This window comes from Choloepus didactylus, chromosome X, assembly GCF_015220235.1.
Source record: "Choloepus didactylus isolate mChoDid1 chromosome X, mChoDid1.pri, whole genome shotgun sequence".
Taxonomy (NCBI): Eukaryota; Metazoa; Chordata; class Mammalia; order Pilosa; family Megalonychidae; genus Choloepus; species Choloepus didactylus.
The window spans coordinates 117,011,637-117,018,215 of NC_051334.1; positions in this window are offsets into that span (position 1 = coordinate 117,011,637).

Consider the following 6,579-nt stretch of genomic DNA (forward strand, 5'->3'; position numbering starts at 1 on the left):
CATCAACAATTGGGTACCTTCACTGAAGGATGGCCATTGGCATCCGGAAAACCTCTGTTAGCTGGGAATGCATGTGCCAGGTGTCTGCTCCAGAGTTCTGGTTTCCAAATGGCTTTCTCCAAAATGTCAATGTCAGCTTCCAATGGCCGTCTTCAAAATGTGTCTCTCAGCTGCAGCAGCGTCTGGGCCTGTGTGGCTCTTTTTAAAGTACTCCAGTGACCCAATAATGATCCACGCTGAATGGGTGGAACCACACCTCCATGGAAACATTCAATCAAGAGGTCACACCCTAATCAAATGTATCACTCACAGTTGGGTAGGTCACATCTCCATGGAAACACTCAATCACAAGGTTCCAACCTAATCAACATCAATACATCTGGCCCCACAAGATTGCATTAAAGAATATGGCTTTTTCTGGGGGACATAATATATACAAACCAGCACACCATCCAAAGTATACAGTTAGTGGTTCACAGTATTATCACATAGTTGTGCATTCATCACCACAATCAATTTTAGAACATTTTCATTACTCCAGGGAAGTAAAAAAAGAAAAAAGAAAAAATCAAGAAAACCCAAAACATCCCGTACACCTTATCTCCCCTCATCACTGATCCCTAGCATTGATGTGGTACATTTGTTACTGTTCATGAAAGAATATTAAGATAGTACTGTTAACTATAGTCCATAGATTGCAATAGGTGCGTTTTTCCCCCATATTGCACTCTATTATTAACTCCTTGTAATAGTTTAATACATTTATTCTATTTCATGGAAGAAATTTCACTTTCTTAACAAAGTCCTTTGAGGTACAAAATTTTTTAATTTTAAGGAGGTTCTATTTATCTATTTCTTCTTTAGTTACTTGTGCTTTGGGTGTAAAGTCTAAGAAACCATTGCCTACCACAAGATCTTGAAGATACTTCCCTACATTTTCTTCTAGGAGTTTTATGGTCCTGGTTCTTATATTTATGTCTTTGATCCATTTTGACTTAATGTTTGTATAAGTATGAAATAGGGGTCTTCTTTCATTCTTTTGCATAGGGATACCCCATTCTCCCAGCACCATTTATTGAAGAAACTATTCTGACCCAGTTGAGTAGACTTGGCAGCCTTGTCGAATATCAATTGTCTATAAATGTGGGGGTCTATTTCTGAACTCTCGGTTTGAGTCCATTGATCAATGTGTCTATTTTTATGCCAGTACCGTGCTGTTTTGACCACCGTAGCTTTGTAACAAGCTTTAAAGTCAGGAAGTGTGAGTCTTCCAACTTTGTTCTTCTTTTTCATGATATTTTTGGCTATTCAGGGCCCCTTACCTTCCAAATAAATTTGATAATTAGTTTTTCCATTTCTCCAAAGTAGGCTGTTGGAATTTTGATTGATTATGTTGAATCTGTAAATCCGTTTGGGTAGAATTGACATCTTAATGATGTTTAGTCTTCCAAACCATTAACCTGGAATGTCCTCCCATTTATTTAGGTCTTATTTGATGTCTTTTAGCAATGTTTTGTAGTTTTCTATGTACAGATCCTTTACATCCCTGGTTAAATTTATTCCTAGATATTTGATTCTTTTAGTTCCTATTGTAAATGGAATTTTTTTCTTGATTTCCTCCTCAGATTATTTATAACTAGCGTATAGAAACACTACTGATTTTTGTGTGTTGATCTTGTATCCTGCCACTTTGCTGAATTCATTTATTAGCTCTAGTTGCTTTGTTGTAGGTTTTTTGGGACTGTATTTAGGATCATGTTATCTGCAAATAGTAAAAGTTTTACTTCTACCTTTCCAAGTTTGACAGCTATTATTTCTTTTTCTTGCCGAATTTTAGCACAGAATTCTCTGTTATTTAGCACAATGCTGAATAACAGTGGTGACAGTGAGCATCCTTGTCTTGTTCCAAATTTTAGAGGGAAAGCATTCAGTCTTTCACCATTGGGTATGATGTTAGCTGTGGTTTTTCATATATGCCCTTTACCATTTTGGGGAAGTTTCCTTCTATTCCTATTTTTGGAAGTGTTTTTATTAGGAAAGGATGCTGCATTTTGTCAAATGCTTTTTCTGCTGGATTTTGTCAAATGCCTTTTCTGTATCGATTGAGATGATCATGTGGTTTTCCCCCTCCATTTTGTGATGTGGTGTATTACATTACTTGATTTTCTTGTATTGAACCAGCCTTGCATACCTGGGGTAAAACCTACTTGATCATGGTGTATAATTCTTTTAATATGCTGACGGATTCTATTTGCAAGTATTCTGTTGAGAATTTTTGCGTCTATATTCATAAGAGAAAATGGTCTGTGATTTTCTTTTCTTATAGTACCTTTATCTGGCATTGTTATTAGGGTAATGTTGGCCTCATAGAATGAGTTAGGTAGTGTTCCCTCCTCTTGAATTTGTTGGAAGAGTTTGAGCAGAATTTGTATTAATTCTTATTTGAATGATTGGTATTCACTTGTGAAGCCATCTGGTCCTGGGTTTTTGATGACTAATTCAATCTCTTTGCTTGTAATTGGTCTGTTGGGGTCTTCTGTTTCTTCCAGAGTCAGTGTAGGTTGTTCGTGTCTTTCTAGGAATTTGTCTATATCATCTATGTTGTCTAATTTGTTGGCATACATTATGTTGACATAATGTCCCCCTTCTCATTTCTGATTTTATTTGCATCTTCTTTCTTTTTCCTTTGTCAGTCCAACTAATGGTTTGTCAATTTTATTGATCTTCTCAAAGAACCAACTTTTGGTTTTGTTAATTCTCTGTATTGTTTTTTTTAATTCTCAATTTCATTTATTTCTGCTCTAATCTTTGTTATTTCTTTCCTTCTGCTTGCTTTGGGTTTAGTTTGCTGTTCTTTTTCTATTTCCTCTAGTTTGTGCAAATAGGTCTTTGTTTAATTTCCATATATTTGTGAATTTTCCAGTTTTCTACCTGTTATTTATTTCCAGCTTCTTTCCATTATGGTCAGAGAAAGTGCTTTGTATACTTTCAATCTTTTTAAATTTATTGAGACTTGTTTTGTGACCCAAAGTGTGGTCTATACTGGAGAATGATCCATGACAACTTGAAAAGAAGGTATATCCTGCTGTTTGGGGGTGTAATCTGTATATATCTGTTAGGTCTCGTTCATTTATCATATTATTCAAGTTCTCTGTTTCCTTATTAATCCTCTGTCAAGGTGTTCTCTCTAATTAATAGGAGTGGTGTATTGAAGTTTCCAACTATTATTATAGAGTTGTCTATTTCTCCCTTCAGTTTTGCCAGTGTTTGCCTCATGTAATTTGGGGCACCTATTTGTGTCTTTTGGTCTAAGGCGAGTCTCTTATAAACAACATATAGTTGTATCATGCTTTTTTTTAATTCCATTCTGCCATTCTGTGTCTTTTGATTGGGGAGTTTAATCCATTAATATTCAGTGTTATTACTATAAAGGCAATACTTCAGCCATTTTATACTTTGGTTTTATACATCAAAATTTTTTTGTCTCTCTTTTTACCCTTTTAGGCACCCTTACTCATAATCTTCATTTTTTTTTCCACACTACTCCAAGCCACTCTCTCCTGTCTTTTTCCTTTCAGCCTGCAGTACCCTCTTTAGTATTTCTTGTAGGCAGGTCTCTTGTTGCCTTACTCTCTCAGTTTCTGTTTATCTTTGAATATTTTAAACTCTCCCTCATTTTTGAAGGTTGGTTTTGCTGGATAAAGCATTTTTGGCTGGCAGTTTTTCTCTTTCAGTACCTTAAATGTATCATACTACTGCCTTCTCACCTCCAAGGTTTCTGATGAGAAATTGGCACTCAGTCTTATTGCAGATCCCTTGTTATGTGTTGAATTGCTTTTCTCTTGCTGCTTTCAGAATTCTCTCTTTATCTTTGGCATTTGACATTCTGATTAGCATGTGTCTCGAGTAAGTGTATTAGGATTTATTCTGTTTGGAGTACAATGCGCTTCTTGGGCATGTATATTTATGTTTTTCATAGTAGTTGGGAAATTTTCAGCCATTATTTCCTCAGATATTCTTCCTGACCCTTTTCCCTTCTTTTCTTCTTCTGATATACCCATGATGTGTATTTTGGCATGCTTCATGCTGTCATTTAAATCCCTGAGACCCTGCTCAATTTTTCCCATTTTTTTCTCTATCTGTTCTTCTGTCTGCAAGATTTTATTGTCCTTTTAGTTTGCTGATTCTTTCTTCTGCCTGTTTAAATCTACTGTTGTATGCCTCTAATATAGTTTTAATCTCTTCTATTGTACCTTTCATCCCCATAATTTCTGCCCTGTTTATTTCTATTTATTTATTTATTAGTAAAACAAAATTTATTTGTAGAACAGAACCTGTTATATAAAATCGCATACAATCAAGTTATACAAAAATACAAAATTTCTTTCTGATTACAGTTCTAGTAGCAAATGATAATTATAAAGTATTCCTGTTGGCTTCCAAAAGCTGAGATTGCGAGCATATGGAACAGGGAGCAGCAAGAGTCTATGATGCTGGGATGTTCAAGTGAGTAGAACCTAGTTTCCAAATTCAAGACTTCCATGAGGTCACTTTGGAGGGGTACCTCCTAAAATAGCTAGCTCCTGGAATGCCTTCTGATTTAATACCCATCTTCCAGAATTTCACCATCTGTAAGTTTAGTCTCCAACATTTCTGAGTGTCCAAAATCTGTGTCTCTGTGAAGCATGGTGTTCTGAATCTTCTTACATCTTTTGCTTTCTCACAAATCTGGACAACTATTAGTTACATAACTATATTTTTTCCATTTCAACTGATGTAAAAGAGTACAGAGATACTGTTTGGCAGCACTAGATGTTAACTCCTGGAGAATTTTTTTTCAAAATAGCTACCCTTATAATGTTGGCCACCCAGATCGTGCTAAGACATGAGATCTTAATTGTGTCTTCTTAAAAAATCCAGACGCTTATTGCAAAGATTCTGAAAATCAGAAATATTATGCAAATTTTTAAATAAAACCAAGGCATTCAGCAATTTTTAGCCTAGCTAGAGAACACTGACACTTAAAAAAAATACAGTTTACCTTTTGCAACAATTAAAGGTCCAACCCTTTGAAAGGATGCACATTAGCCAACAGCTGCTTATTAAGCCCTAGTGACATTAATTATGTATGCATTTCCATAATGCCATTCTAATTCACTGTCTTATTCTGGTAGGAGGCAATGCTTTCTTTCAAAAGATTCTCCTTCCATGGAATGATAAAATGCTGAGGCTTCTTTTTTTAGTACAGAGCCTATATCTAGTGCAATAAGTTAAAAAAATTGGTCTGAAATATTTACTTTACGTTAACAAAAATAGACCTTTTTTTAAAAAATGTAACAAAAAGGAGTTATCACATAAACAGATCATGAATTATTCTTAGCAAATTACATTTTTTTCTTAAAGCATTCACCATTACAATAAGCAGAACAATGGAATATGAGCCATTCTTATCTGGTAAGCTTCCAGAATAAAAACAAAACCCACCCCCAAATATAAAGAACGTTTGACATTTGAGGATCAAAGCATTAACCAATTCTCCAGCTAAACATAGTAGAATCCTGGATACTCAGTGAATTTCCAAAGAGTGCAGCACCTGCCAGTGTGTTTTCAGATTTTATAGCAAGCATTTGAATCAAATGGCTGTTTAGCCCTAAGCCACTCAGGTTACTCTGAAGCAGAAGCCCAAGCACTTGAATTTTCAATGCATTGTGTTCCGTGTTTCTCTCCTTTCTTTATTCCTCCTGGCATTACTTAATCTGAAAACCAATATTCAGAAACTTAATGGCTAAACTTGCCGAGTGCCCCAGCTTCCTTTCAAATCAGGCACACAAAATGTGTGGAGGATGTTACTAAAGTCAAATATAAAAGAAAGACAAAATATAAGAAAAGAGTTTGCGTAAGAAATATTATCTACCCTTTTGCCTACTCTCATTTATAGAAGTGTTAGGTTAAACTACAAATACCTGAGGAGTTGGTAACTTTTTAATATTGGCTGACAAATGTATGACCTATGATGAAAATTACCATAGCGAGCTCACTTGCACGTTTCTAAAAGTAAAATGACATGGCTTATTTGATTGGGGAAAAGTGATTGGAGTAATTTCTTATTTATTTGAACACATATGCTTAGTCTTGTTCTAATATGACTTATGAATCTGTAAAATAAGATCTTGACTTTATACATACACCAGGGAAATCATCCCTGAATAAACTTTAGACAGAGAATTTGGTACAATAATTTTATCTAATTTAAGTAACTAGAGTTAAAATCTCTAAGCTGTTAAAAATGTTAATCAGATATGAATCTTAACATTTCCATTAAGGCATTTACAATTGAAAACATTAAATGACGGAAGCTGCCTTATAAAAGCTACTCATATGAAAGGAATACATGTTTTACAAAATAAGCATAAAAAAGGTATTAAATCCCTATTCATTTTCTCTGATTTTGGCTGATTGTGTGTGTGTATATGTACACATACACATATATACACACATATATATACATATATGCACATACCCACACACACAAATACATAGTTATGAGTATATGTTGTTTTGGAATGTCAGTGGGTTCCA